A 16,060-nucleotide genomic window follows, 5' to 3' on the forward strand; every position below is an offset into this window, starting at 1 on the left:
AGAAATATTTGTTTTTCTTAAATCAGAACTTGCTGATTCTCACTGTGTATGTGTGTGTTTTGGGATAATATTGTTCTTTTGAATTAGTGACAGATTGTTTCTTGTTGATGTATTTCATGAAAAATTTTGCTCAAGGAAAATAAAATTGAAACAGAAGTTTCCACAAGGAAAGCAAAATAGAAACTTGTATAGTACTTACAAGTATGCATTCAATTAAAACATAGTCAATGTTAAAACATTATGACTGTGACACAAAACTAGTCAGATATTTTAAAACATTAATACACAATCTTATTTTTGCATCAGTAATAAGTAAGTTTATTGGAGGTGAAACTTTTAACTGTTTACTAATGTTTCTTCTTTAAAAATTCCCTAATTTACTTCCCCTACGGCATAACCCCTGTTTTCACTGTATTTGATGTTGGTATAATTTGGGGAGGGGAAGGGAAAAAACAAATTGTTTAAATAGGGATACAGGTGGACCCATTGCAACAATGAGATATACAAGATGCAATGTTGAAGAACGAACTTTATAACTGTAGCAGGACAGGGGGTAGTCGTGGAAATGGGAGGGCAGGGATAGTAAGGGAAAAACAAAGGAGGAGGCAACAATGCTTGATAAGAAATGTACTCATTACCTTGCTCATGAAATTGTAACCCCTCTGTATTTTCACAATTAAAAAAGTATTAAAGTTTTTTAATTCTCTAATTTAAATATCATTGTAATCATTGTATTCTTCCTTTCTCTTTAAAATGATACTAATTCTACCTTAATATTAAAGATATTTAATTTATCTGGTCATGGAAGTGTAGATCTATAATACCCATACTGCAGAAGCTGAAGTTGGAGGACTGAGAGTTTGAAGTTAGCCTGAATAATATATACCACAAGACCCTGTCTCAAAACAAGACAAAACAACAAAAAAATGGCAGGGCCCCAGTGGCTCATACCTATAATCCTAGCTACTCAGGAGGCTTAAGATCTGATGATCGGAGTTTGAAGCCAGCCTGGACAGAAAAGCCCGAGAGTCTCTAATCTCCAATTAAACTACCAGAAAACTGGAGGTGGAGCTGTGGCTCAAAGTGGTACAGCACTAGCCATGAGCAAAAATGCTTAGGGATAGTGCCCAGGTCCAGAGTTCAAGACCCACGACAGAAAAAAATAACACAGTTGTGTTGGTTCTTCCTCCGCCTGTTCCCCAGCCTCCCTTAGCCCTGGAGACAGTCAGAAGCAGCTGGGAGTCAAGTCAAGCAGGAACTCCTTCATTATCACACAGCAAGCACTTTTTAAAGCAAAAAACCACGTGGCATGGAAGGGGAGGAAGAGGAACCAACCAACAGTGTAGAGGTCACCTTAACATGTGCTTCTAAGCTTTCTATACTTTCCTTGCTGTCCCCGAGCTGTTCACAGGCTGACATCACTTCACCTGGTTGTGGTATACAGTCAGATTTTAACATAAACAACTCGGGCTCTGCCCACTCAACTCCCTCTCATGCCATCTTTGCTGCCCATGTGTCCTACACAGTTACCAGTGACTAATGCTTGTATTCTTAGTTACTTGAGAGCTCTAGGTGCAGAGGATCTTGGTTCAAGGTCAGTCTGAGCAAAAAGTTTGAGGACACCCTGTCCAGCCCTCATGCCTGCCCCAGCCAACAGCTGAATGTGATGGTTTCCATCTGCAATCTCAGCTCTGGTGGGAAACATAAATAGGTCCAGATTTGTCTGGAATAAAGCAAGAAGTGATCTCAAAGAGAACCAGAGGTGGAGTGGGGGTGGGGGAATTGGAAGTCTGTCTCGGTATAAGTAAATAAGTAAATAAATAAATCATTTAAAAGGATAATAAATATAAAGAACACAGGCTCTGGAACACATCAGTATGGTGTACTTCATATCTATTACTATTAGAGCGACCACAATAAATTTATGATCTTATTGTTTTCATTACTATATTTATGCCTATGTTTTCAAGTAAAGATTGGATTCATACCTATTCTCCATACAACCAATACCTTCCCTTCCATGCATGATGGTTTATAACAATTTCTTCTCTACTCACAGAAATTTTTGAATCTACTAAAGTCCCATATATTTGATTACTCTCAGCGGCAACAAGGTTGGGACAAACTTGTCTTGCTCCAGACTGCATCCCCAGTGTCTAGGGCCTCCCCCTTTTTCTTTCAGGGACTCCCTCTGTGTTTGATGTTGTACTTCATGGTGCCCCACGTCTTTTAGACTCTGTTGGCCTTACTTTAACCTTTTCCTTTGTGCTCTCCAACTCAACAATTCCAGCTGTCCCATCTCTAACTTCATTGGTTCTTTCTTCTATCTGAATAGTTCCTTTAAATCTTTCTGGTGAATATTTACATGCCGGCAGCCCAACTCTTACCTGACTCTTATACCATTAAATCCCTACATGGTTTCATTCAATTTGTGTTACATAAAATATTTCTTTCTTGACCCATTATGTTAGAATATATCTCAATAAACTAGAATTTATTTCAGTAGTAATAAAGTCATCTGATACAAAATCCTTTTTGCTGTATATCTATAAAGCATTGTGTTCAGATATTAATAGGCTTTGAAATACATATAGTGATTTATTTGGTCATATTTTTGGTCTTATTTTTGATCATATTTTGGGACTGATAAGATCTTTTGAATCCTTATAAACTCTGAGTCACTACACACTGGGAATAATCAGGAAATTTCTCTTTTATTCACTACATATGCTACTTTCTTGTGTTTGGTCTTTCATGTAACAAATGAGAATAATTTTCTTCCTTTGACTGAGGTAGAGCCTACACAGCATCAGGTAGCATTCCATATCTGAGAGCATTGTGTAAAACCAGAGTTCTAGATGAACGTTAGGATTGGACAGCAAACCAGTAATTGGTAGGGTCTGCTGGTGGTGTATGGATCTGGTGGCATCCCTCACTTCATTGTGGAGGTCTGAGGTCTGACAGGCTGCACTCCTGGTCCCTCTCCAACCTCCTCAGAGGTCTGTAGGCTGCCTACAGAAAAATCTTAATTGGCTTCAATGGCCTTCAGTCAGAGTTCCCCAATGGTCTGTTTATCCTCAGGGACTAAATGATGAGTGAACACTGAGCTGCTCATTTTTCATATGGTTCTTGTTGGCAGTAACAATGAATCAAAGGAAAAACAAGCTGACAAAGTAGTCACATATGCACTATTCGCTATTGTAAGTCAATTTACGTAATAAAATGGGACAGTTTAACTTGGAAGTATCATTACACCTGCGATTAATGGAATATAACTAAATACCCACCCGTTCTAAAGCATTGAATCATTTATGCAAGTGTATTACCAGGATCTTTTTTTTTATCCATTCCAACTTAGAACATGGGATTCATCCTCACTTCTGTCCAATCAGGGGAGACCAAATCCTGAGCATTATTGGTGCACGGACAGGTGGCACACACAATTGGAAATAGGCACAATGAATTCAGCAGTTGCTCAGACTGCATAATGAGAAGAGCAGGAATTTCTTCATGAAAAGAAACAAACCAGAAGAGTCATGTTTATATTAATACAAACCTTAGATTAATTCTTATGTAAACAAAACAGCTTTTGTGTTTTTTCAAACTACATATAATTTTAATATGGTCTTTTATATTCTAATGTTTAAATTTTATAGACAGTTTTTCCCCTTCTCATTACCTCCCTTCTTCCTTCTGCCACTTTTCCCTCCTTCCCTTCTTCCTTTCTTTATCCATAGAACCTTGTGATTAATTACCTACTTGGGTTCAAATTTGTGCTCTTACTAGTATGTGGAAGTATAAACAAGTTATTTAACATATTAATCCCTTTATTTTCTGTAGGTTAATTTATGTAGCTAGGATTGCTCACTGCTAGACATTGAACAAGTTTCACTTAATTTTAATTAATACTTATTTTTATTATTGTTACACTGATGTGCTTAAGGCACACAGCCCTAAAATATAGCATGTCAATATTTAAGAAAAGTAATATCCAAAGGTCTTTCTGACATTTCCTTCATACCATCTCCCCTGAAGTGAGTAAAACTCGTTTAAAATAAGTAACATGACTGAGAACCTCTGTAGCCCTTTGCCCTGAAACATAAGATCCTAATTCCAGAGGTACTCCCCCGCCAGCACCCAGAGCAAAGGCACAGTCTTTTTTTTAATATATATTTTTTATTTTAAAGATACTGTATAGAGAGGTTACAGTTACATGAGTAAGGTAACGAGTACATTTCCTATCAAGCATTGTTACTCCCTCCTTTGTTTTTCCCTACCATCTCTTTCTCTCCTCACCTCCCCAACCCTGCCCCCCCCAAGTTGTAAAGTTTGTTTTCAACATAGTGTCTTGTATATCTCATTGTTACAGTGGGTCAACCTGAATCCTTGTTCCAGCATTTTGTTATTTTGCTTTCCCCTCCCAAATTAGGGATACACACACACACACACACACACACACACACACACACACACACACACACACACACACACACACACACACACAAGATGCAGGGCACCGACATCAAATACAGTGACAACAGGGGTTATACCATGGGGGAAAAACATACAAAAGAAACAAAAAAATCACATAGTACATTATATGTGCATTAAAAACAACAGCAGCAAAGATAAAACTTCTGTGTCCCTATTTTGGGGTTCATTTAACTTAGCATCATCTTATATGGTCATATGTACATAGCTTTTGTGCTTTTCTGCTTGTCCAAGACATACACTAGTTATTACAAATAAGGGAAACCATGGGAAAGGCACATTCTTATCTCTAAGAAAATAAGACCACAGGAGAACCGAACAAATAAGTCTAGCTAAATATCCCTACTTATTACTATTTCATCATACTCTGGTTCTCCAATCACATTTCTCCACATCTGCCCCCTCTTCCTCAAATCTAAGCATACATAAAAAAGTTTACATATACCTTTTTTTTTTCTTTCTGAAGACTATCATGCCACATCAAACTTTGCTTTTTAAAGAAAAATACTTTTAAATTAACGATATATTTGAATAGCTGATATTATAAAAATAAAGAATATCTAAAATAATTGCTTCTGGGATGCTATAAAGCTCACATGTGTAATCCTAGTTACTTTGAAGGATGGGAATGGGAAGATCTTAGTGCAAAGACAAGCAAGGCAAAATTGACTCTGTTTAAACAACACAAGCAAAATGGGCTGGAAGCATGGCTCAAGGAATAATGCTCTTTCCCAGCAAATGAAACCTTGAGTTTAAACCACAGCACTACCAGATAATGAAAGAGATACATAATTTGATCGCATGATTGGTTTTCCCTTTCTGAAAACTGGACATACCCATAAAATCTTTAAAGGTATTGTCATTACCCAAATTGAAAGTATACAAGATCTATAAGTCTTTCTAGTCCAATGTGCTGTCTCCATACTATATGAGAATACTACTTAGTTTCAAACAAGAGCTTTATTCCTGTAATGGATTATGCCTTGCTCTTCAATTTCATAGCAAGAAAATACTGAACTAACTTTATTTTTTCTGCTATTAACAAAGAATGAAATTCAAAGCCTTGTGCTTGCTCAGCATTTTTGCTCAGCTGCCACTCTTCCAACTCAAATCATGCCTTCAGACAACTTTTTCCTAGTTAATTTGGAAATGGAGTCTTGCAAACTTTTCTACCTGGACTGATCTTGAATGACGATTTTCCAGATCTCAACTTGTAGAGTAGTGAGGAGTATAGGTGTGAGACACTAGTGTCTGGCTGAGCTCACTTTCTTAATTCAAAAATTGAAATTCTAATATTTAGTCATATAGTTGGTGAGAGTTTCATGAGATTAAATGGCACTGACTCTCTACAACTTGTCTCCAGGCATAGATGCTCATAATAAAATATTCTAAGAGTCACCAAAGCAGAATCCTGAGTTCTCATTTGGTAGAGGAGTATTCTATTGATAATTTCAGTGTTGTGATGAAGCTAGAGGAGCTGGAAATTGAATGAAAAAGAATGTCAATACCATTTTCTTGGGCTGGGAAGGTGGGTCAGTGGTAGAGTACTTGCCTTGCATGCATGAGGCCCTGGGCTTGATTCCTCAGCACCACATAAACTAAAAGAAAAAAAGCCAGAAGTGACGCTGTGGCTCAAGTGGTAGAGTGCTAGCCTTGAGCTGAAGAGCTGAGGGACAGCGCCCAGGCCCAGAGTTTGGGCCCCACGACCGGACCCCCTCCCCCCCAAAAAATACCATTTTCTTAGCTAACATCTGAAGTAGCTATTGATCCACTTTTTTATTTTAACACTGAAAATGAATTCATTTTCGGTAATATAACTTTCATTTCTATCAATGATCATTTTCATCTTATTGATCAGATTGCACCCTAAGTATAAAACTTTTACTGTTAAAAAGACATCCATAGCCGGGCACCGGTGGCTCATGCCTGTAATCCTAGCTGCTCCAGAGGATGAGATCTGAGGATTGCTATTCAAAGCCAGATTGGGCAAGGAAGTTCATAAAGCTCTCACCTCCAATAAACTACTCAGAAAAGGCCGGAAGTGGCACTGTAGCTCAAGTAGTAGAGTGCTAGTCTTGAGCAAAAGGAAGACACGGACAGAATACAGGCCCAAAGTTCAAGCCAGCAACAAACAAACAAATAAAACAGAAGTTCATGAGACAAGTAGTCTTAGAGCTGAAGTTTGTGACTTTTTTAAGTGAAAGTTTATTTTTGCCAAAATAAATAATAAAATAATAAATGTGTCCATGTATTTAAAATCCTTCAAAATTTTAATTAAAACATTGGAGAAACCTATCGGGATCAAATAGCAAATACACTTAACAAATAAATATAAAATATATACCATAGGTATCTGTGGGTGCTACCTATTGTCCACATTTTATTTACAAATTACTGTTGTTAATCAGATGTTAACTTGAATAAAATAATATGATAGAAACTTTTCCTCTTAAGGATATGGTTTTCATCTTTATAAATACATTTGGTAGTAAATAGGGTAATAACATGATAGAATTAAATTTTTACTCTTTTACTCTTTTATTATTTTTACTATTTATTTAAATTGTTTTTATTTATACTATCTTCAGTATAATCATAATATAATTATTCTTCAGACTTCATACTTCATTCAATGTAGTTTATTCCTTTTTTTTTTTTTTTTTTTTTTTTTTTAACTGTATTTTTTGTCTTTTCTTTTTTGGTACTGGGGATCGAACCCAGGACGTTGCACTTGCTACACAAGCGCTTTTGCCACTGAGCTACATCCCAGCCCTTGTAGTTTATTCCTTAATAATATCCTGGATATTACTTTTGTTTTTTTAATATCTCCATTTTCATCTCTAATCTTATTCACTCTCCTTTAAGTCAACTTGTTTAGACTTCTTTTGCTATATCCCTGGGGTTCTGAAAAGCTGTTTCTATTTTCATTGATTTTAAGAACTTTAAAAAAATTATATTGTTTGAAATAGTTGTACAAATCAGTTGCCACTTAATAGAACAGTTTATAAATACATCTTTTATTTTAGTTGGTAAGTTTTTATTGAACCTTTTAGATTACAACATGCCCTGGTTGGCTTTTGAACCAACATCCTCCAATCTTAGCCTCCTGAATAACTAAGACTAAAGGTGTGAACCACCAACGCCCAACCCTAAGGAGATGATTTCCAAGGTACGTCAAAAACTGAGGAAAGATGGAATCCAAGAGCTTTGTAGGCTATGAGCCATTGATCAATATATTTTCCCACAGCACATTCACCTTCCTCCTTGCATTCCATCAAGATCATTTTAAGATTTTTTTTCTGTTTTTTTTAGCAGTATGAAAAATAATCTATATGAGACTGAGAAATGTTAAATACTTAGCTTTCTTAAATTCTCCTGTCTTATATTTATGGTACAGTCAACTACACAAAATGTATGTTTTAGTTCATCTTAACAAAGCTCTTTGCTATATAATAAGCTATGGTTATTCCCACAGCTGCATGCATGTTTTCTCTTTGCATACATGTATATAAGTATGTATATACCTATGAATATGTATACCTTTTTGGTCTAGAATATACAAATGAGCAAAAATATGCACTGTTTGGGTTTTTTTTTGAGCTTATCTTGCTCAATACAATGCTTTCTGGTTCCATCCACTTTTCTGCAAATGATATAATTTCATTTTTCTATATGATTGAGTAATCATTCATAGTGTATATTTACCATAGTTTCTTTACCTATTTTTAATGCAGTGTTAAGCAATAGACTCTACTCCTTTTTTTCTGATTCTTCAAATATGGGAGACAGTAGCTTCTCTTTTAGTTGGAGTTGGTAAATATACTTGCAAAGAAAAAGTCTTCTTGGAGCTATATTCAAACCAAAACCTGAACTCCATTGTTGCCCCAGCAACAGTAAAAAATCATATTTAAATATGAATTAAAAGTAGAATTACCTAAACCAAAGGAGGAGGGTGCAATGCTTGGTAAGAAATGTACGCATTATCCTGCCCATGTAATTGTAACCCCTCTGTACAGTATGTTCACAAATAAAATAAAATAAAATATGGCTGGGAAGGTGGCTCAGTGGTAGAGTGCTTGCCTTGCATGCATGAGGCCCTGGGTTCGATTCCTCAGCACCACATAAGCAAAAAAAATAAATAAATAAAATAAAATAAAATAAAATCTCTAAAAGTAGAATTACCTACAATTAACTTCAAACATAGCTCTTTGGACAAATGAATGGTAACCAATAATGTACTTATATGGATAACGCCTCATGCTATGTCCATCATGTGTTTATTTCTTCATTATAATTTGAGTGAATTTGAAATTTTTATTGTATAGATAAACAATACTTGCAACAGATGATTCCAATTGTTCTGAGTGGCAGGAAGAAAACCAGAACTTAAAACTGTTTATAAATTTGTAATGTAAGAGTTGAGCCTGAGGTATTTTAAACACCAGAATATTCATGTCTACATATGTACACAAAGTACTTTGATCAGATACCCTCAGCATCCCTCTCCCTCATAACACTTCTGTTTCCCAAAGCAATTTCAACTAGCCTGAGTGCCATTTCACAAATGTGCATAAAGTATTCTGATCATATTTACTCTGTTCACCCTTTGTGTTGGCTCCCACATGTAAGAGTGCCTATACCCTACAGGATTGGTTGTACTTTCTTACCATTCTTTAAAAAAATGTTTGTTAAATTCTCAAAGGGATGTCACTGTAGTATTTCATACATGTTTATACCATACTTTAATCACATGCACTCTCATGCTTACTTTACACTGAAACCCGCAGAACGATCACCTTTGAGAAGGTGATTAGATCATAAGGGCAAAGTTCTCATGCTTAGAATCAGTCTTTTGACAGAGAGACCAGAGTGCTGCTTTGCATCTTCTATTACTTCAGAATACAGTTATGTATTCTGAACATGCATTGAATCTACTGGTACTTTGATCTTGGGTTTTTGAGACTCCAGTACTTAGAATGTTTTTAATTGTCCTGTTCATGTGTCAATGCCTTTATTTTGCTTATATTGAGGTATTTTTAGGTATACTGTTACATGCTATAAAGAAAATATCATTTGTTTGTCCAATATTTTGAGTGTTGACTTGCTTTTTCAAAGTTTAAAACTATGAAAACTGATCCCAGTGCCAGTGGCTCAAGAATATAATCCTAGGAAGGTGAGATCTGAGAACCATGGTTCAAATCCAGCAGAAAAGTCCATAAGACTCTTATTTCCAATTAACCACCAAAAAAAAAAGCACACACACACACAAAAAAAAACCCAGCAGTGGACCTATGATGCAAGTGGCAGACCACTAGCCTGGAGCAAAACAGGTCAGCAAAACAGTGATCAGACTGCGAGATCAAGCATCAGAACTGACACAATAAAACAAACCACAAAAACCAAAATTATGGAAAGTGGGACTTTAGATAAAGCTTACCAATATATTTTTGTATTTAGTTTTATCACCCTATTTGCAATACTTTAAACTTAATGCTCATGAATTTGTTCTAAAGCATTTCATTTATTCTCACAACCACCTCGACATCCTTATTTGTCTTACATCATTCTTTATTGGCACTGTAAATCATTCAGCAACTTTTCCACAGAAATTTCTTGGTTAATGCACTTTCTTAGTTTCTGTATATCTGACATTGTCTTCTAGTTTAATTTACTTCATATTGAAATGGTATCTTGGCAGGGAATGTAATTCTGAGTTCAAAATTTACTTCCCTTAAGAACGCTGTATAAAAGTGTTCCACTGTGTTCTGGCAGTTAGTTGCAAGAGAAAAATCTGACATATGTCTGACTTTTGCCCTTTAATAGCTATGCTACCTTCCCCATCTAAATACTTATCTCTGAGTGTCCCTTTAAAATTGAATAAGAAAAAAATCTAGACATATCTTAGTGATGTTTACAAATTTCCATAATAAGGAAAATTTTCACAGTGTTCCAAATGCTTTTACCTTAAATGTTGAAGCTTTTGCCTTTGAGAGTCAAGGCAACATTAATCTGAAATAGTGGATGAATATAAGGAAGAAAAATTTAAAATCTAAAAGAAAGCTTGATAATTACTTTAGCTTATTTAAGTGTCTGGTAAGTGATTAAGATAGGACAACACATATACTACCATTACATTTTAGTATTAACTCATCTTTTATTTATTATATTACCTGGTAACAAAAACAAACTTTAGGTTTTAAGGTTGGATCCATCCATTGCTGTTGTATTTTGGGCAAGTATTGACCATTCTCAAGTCTCTCTTCCTGTGGAAAACTCGCAAGGTTAGTATTCAGATGAGATGTGACAAGTTGAAGCACAAGGCTCAGTGCTGTGCTCCATGGGTAGTGCTTCCTCATTGAGAACCTTCAGAGTGACACATCATACTGTTTTAAATGCTAAAGGGAAAAAGGGGAAAGGTGAATGAGACATGCATCTTCTTGGATAGGACTCATATCTAGCAGAATAAATTGAGACTATTCATAACATTAGAGCAAACAAGGTAAGTGCCAGGAGAGGTGAGTATGAAATTGCTATGGAGACCAGGGAGGGAAGGATTTATCTCATGAAAAGTTTAAAGATTTCTAGGAATGATGATTTCTGAGAAAATTGGAGCTGTGAAATCTGCCAGACAAAAAAATAATTCAACAGAAGGAAGTGAGGAGAAATCTTCAGAATTACAGGTAAAGTAGGTGTGTATTTGCAAAGGCCTAGAGTCAGACTACACTGAGGAGCATCAAGCACTGAAGGTATCACTTTTCAGAGCCAGATACAAAGATCAAACTATATGGATTCTTCATTTTTATGGCTTTGCCTCCTCCCTGTTTCCAGGTGAAGCTGCAAGGATTCTTTCAGTCAGTGGATTCTGAGTCCTCCCATCAGACAGCTTGTGTCTTCTCAGAGACCCAAACTGGAAAGATGTCAGGCTTAGTACAGTGTGTACATGGGACTAGACACCAAATAACTGGTCAAAGTTCATCTCAATGAGTGAAGGGACAACCATTGCAAAAGCATGTATTTAAAAGCCTGGTACAACAAATCATTATAATCAGTTTTTCACATTGGGCCAAAGTGACTTTAAACTTGTATATTTGGGTACTGTTCACATCTCTTTACTTTCTGCTTTAACCTAGTTTTCAGGGGATACATTTAGTAAGAATAATCAAAATCAGATTTTATCTGGAAACAACTCTAGGAGCATGTAGAACTTCATATAAAAGAAGGTAATTTTCTGTTAAAGTACTGGACACAATTTGAAAAATTTGTTTTCCTTTGCCTGAACTGAGCTGAATGCAGAGATCACTCATGTTGGACAAACCAACGCAAGCAAAGATACAGGAGGTGTTGAAATGCTTATGGTTCAGGGGTAGAATAACAATAACATGTGAATTCAAGAAATGTTACAAATAAGGCCCAGGCAATGACAATTGGGAACATCCACTGCCTAGAACTTCTCTTTTAAAGATATATTCAATCAATAAGATGAACTGACACAAATGACCTTACCATCTCCCTACTTTCACTAGACTGCAATTTACTACAGTTTGGTGTATGCATATCAATATATCATATTAGGCAATAGAAAAGGAGTTAACAAATTTAAGAAGTATCTTTTCACAATGGAACGAAACTAGAAATTTTATTCAGAATACAAAATTAAAGCAATGTGTGGATTAAGAAGATCTCATTCAAAGCAATTGAGGCAAAAGGCATCAAAAAGAAAAGTAACAATATATTGACACAAAAAACATGCCAAATTATGGTTTTAGCATAAAAATACTAAGAGCTTTTAGTAATAAATGCTAATTTTGAAAAATTAGCATTATCAAATTAACAACCTAATGACAACTAGAAACTAAAAAATGACAAATCACCTAAAGTTTTCGAAGGGAGAAAACTAGTAAGAAAGATTAGAACATAACTAAGTATAATTGAGATTATGAGATAATTTGAAAAACAAATTGGTTTTTTGAAAGGACTGATCAAATTATCAAGCCTTCACTACATTAAGAAGACAAAGAGATTAAAATAATTGAAATCAGAAATAAAACAGAAGACATTTCAGTTGATGCTACAGAAATAAAAATATAAAAATACTATTTTATATGCCTGTACATTGTATAAACTATAAGAAACTATACAAACCTACAACTTACCAAGAATAAGTTATGAAGAAATGGGAAATCTGAAAAGATCTATTATGAGAAAGAAAACCTATTCAGTAATTTTAAATTTTTCCAAACAAAGAAAGTACAGGAACAAACGTTTTCTCTGGAACATTCTACCAGGCACTAAGGGAATTCACCCAGATCTTCTCAAACTTCTCCAAGAAATAAAGCAAAGGGAGCAGCCTCAAATTCATTCTACAACTACAATAGGCCTAAGCCAAATCAAAGATACCACATAACAATGAAAGTCATAGTGAAATTGGTTAGTACAGATGCAGTCTCAACAAAATAAAATTCAACAGTATGCTTTAAATGATCACATAATATCATCAAGTAAGTGTAATCCTTGGGATACAGGGATGATTCATATATGCAAACTCTAAATATGATAAACAATATTAATAGAACAAAGATAAAAATTGTATGTCAACCTCAATTAGAACTGAAAAAACACTTGAAAAAAAAATTTTTACAACCTTTCATGAAGAAAAGCAAGCAACAAATCCAAAGTCGAAGAAAATTACCAAATATAATAAACATCATATAGCATTATAGGTCATATAGCATCAATAAATGCCATATAACCTTATTCTCAATGAAGAAAAACAAAAAGCTTTTCCTTTATGGTCAAGATCTAGACAAAGATGTTTAACCATCACTTCTATTCAACACCGTAATGGCAATCCTAGCAGGAAGAAGAAAGAAATTTTAAAAAGAAAAATAAGTTCTGAGAGGCAAAATTATTCCTACTCCACAGAGGACATAATCTTATATGTACAAAGCTCTAGATCCTATGAAAAAAATAGAATTAACAAGTAATTTATGCAAAGTTGCAGGATACAAAAAAACAGTATTTGCATTTCAAAATATTAGCAAAAAATAATCTAAAAAGGAATTTAGTAAAATAAACTTATTTACAGTACCAACTTAAAAAATAAGTTTCTTAAGAGCAAACTTAACCAAGGAAAGAAAATACAATATGGAAAAGTACAAAGCATTGCTGAAATTTAATAAGACATACACATATAGAAAGGCATACCTGTCCATGAACTGAGAGACTTAATATGGTTGAAATGTTCTTATCACGTAAAAGAATTTATAGATTCAGTGCAATCCTTACCAATGTTGAGAAAAATGAACAAAACCAGGGCTATCATATTTGATGTTTTCAAAACATATTAGAAAGCTACAAAAATCAATCAAGTATGGCAATAACATAAAGACAACAACTAAACCAACATAAAGAAGAGGTAAAAATTAACCCAGGAACGTATGCTGAAATGATCATCAGAAAATGCATCAAGGCTTCACAGTGGAAGAAATATGCTCTTTTCAATAGTGTTGGAAAATTGGGTATCTACCTGTACAGAAATAACCGTCCCTATATGCAATTTTTGCACTATACTGTGTGCAAACAGTTAACCTAAAAGTGGATTAAAGACCTAACATGGAAACTGATGCTATGAAACCTCACAAAGAAACAGAGAAAATGATTTGTGATATTGAACTCAGGATTAAAATAACAGCAGACAAATAGTAGCACATCAAGCTTGGAACCACCAACCAAGCAAAAGAAACCATCTAGAGAAATTCAGTCTACAGGATAGGAGAACATATTTGTACAGGTAGAACACACTTGACATTGTCAAGTAACCAAAAAAACAAAAAAAAAGCTTATTGGACAAAGATGTGAAAAGACATTTCTCCAGAGAAGATACATAAGTGGCTAGCAAACACGGAAACACACCCAAGCATCACTCATCATTGGGGAACTTCCAAACTGAACCACAAAAAGGAACTAGCTCTTACCCATTAGGATAGCCAGGATACTGCATCTAAAAAGAAAAAGAACAGGTGTTGGTGAAGTTGTAGAGAAATTGCAACACTAGCATACTCTTGGTCCAACTGGACAATGAGGAAACCAGATCCTTGAACATTTAAAAACGTAACTATTTCCAAAGCCTTAAGAAGAACAATGCTCAACAAGAAATGGACTCATTACCGTGCTCATGTAACTGCAACCCCTTTGTACAGCATCTTTAAAATGAAATTAACTTGAGACTACGGCGGAGAGGCTCTCAGGAAGATGGCATCCCTAATCTGGCTACAAGCTGATTGGCAGGTGTTTTGACCACAGGACTCCAGGCCCTGCCCCCTGAGCTCTGCCCTGGGATGTCCTACCGCCCAGAGCCTGCATGCGCTGAGGGGCACCCCAGGACCAGGAGCTGGTGGGTCCGGGGGCCCCTGGGCGGGGTCCCGGGGCGCCCCTCCTCCCTCAGGACCTCTGGTCCCGGTGCTCGTATTCAGAGCGGATCAAAGCAGCGGACAGCTGCTGACCCTCTACAACCCGAACTGCGCTCCGCTTCCGAGTTCTGTGCACAGCACCTGCCAAATCTACAGTGTTTGACGCAGAAGGGTGCGTAAAGCCTCAGTCCTGCATTGACATTGCGATTCGCCATGTGGCCCCCATTCCCAGCCACTGTGATGTCCTGGATGGCTTCCGCATTGAGCTGTCCGAGGAAGGGGCCGAGGGCCGAGTGGTGGGACCGAAGGACAGCACCTCCGTACTGAGGGCCCCAGCGTACCCTCTTCAGGGACAGCCTGAGCCAGTAGCCCACCCAGGACCACCTGCCTGGACAGCACCACTGCCCGCCAGACAGATACAGGACAACTCCCACCAGCAACTGGCCACCAGCTCCTTCCTGCTCTTCTTGCTGACGGGCATCGTTTCTGTGGCCTTCCTGCTGCTCCCGCTCCAGGATGAACTGGGCAGCCAGCTGCCACAAGTCCTTCATGTCTTCTTGGGACAGAAATTAGTGGCAGCCTATGTGTTAGGCTTCCTTACCTGGTGTTCCTCCGGACCTGAACTCCCTGCCCAACCCCAGCCCATCTCTCTCCTCCCCATGCAGGGACCTGAGGTAGCTCGTACCTTGCCTCTGGGTTAGGGTTAGGGTTAGGGTTAGGGTTAGGGTTAGGGACTCTCTTCTACTTCCTGACCACCTCAGCTTCCCTCCTCCCCTCCCCTCTGCCCAAGAAAAACAACCAGGGATTTGGACTCATTTTCCAAGTTGAATAAAATACCTTTATAAAATAAAAAAAATAATTTAATTTAATTTTAAAATAATAATAAAAGAAGAATATCTCTAAGAGATACCTTCAAATTCATGCTCATTATAGTTTTATTTGCAAGAGCTAAGTTTGTAGAAGTAATGTAAATGTCTGTTAATGAATGGAGAGAATGTTGTGTATACATCCAAGTGCTTTAAAAGAAAACAACAGATCATCCTGACCTATGCTACAGCAAAGGTGAAATTCAAAAACATTCTGAAAAATTAAAAACCCACTTGTAAAAACACAAATACAGAAGTAATATCACAGCACAGAGATTGTGAGGATTGTGGCAG

General features: G+C 36.5%; 1 pseudogene; it reads left to right on the top strand.

Annotated features, from left to right (window-relative positions):
• The first annotated feature begins 14,851 nt into the window (after positions 1–14,851).
• On the top strand, positions 14,852–15,601 carry LOC138810327 (motile sperm domain-containing protein 3 pseudogene; annotated as a pseudogene).
• The last annotated feature ends 459 nt before the right edge of the window (positions 15,602–16,060 follow it).

Source organism: Dipodomys merriami, unplaced genomic scaffold, assembly GCF_024711535.1.
Source record: "Dipodomys merriami isolate MVZ:Mamm:240054 unplaced genomic scaffold, mDipMer1.0.p SCAF_1, whole genome shotgun sequence".
NCBI classification, from domain to species: Eukaryota; Metazoa; Chordata; class Mammalia; order Rodentia; family Heteromyidae; genus Dipodomys; species Dipodomys merriami.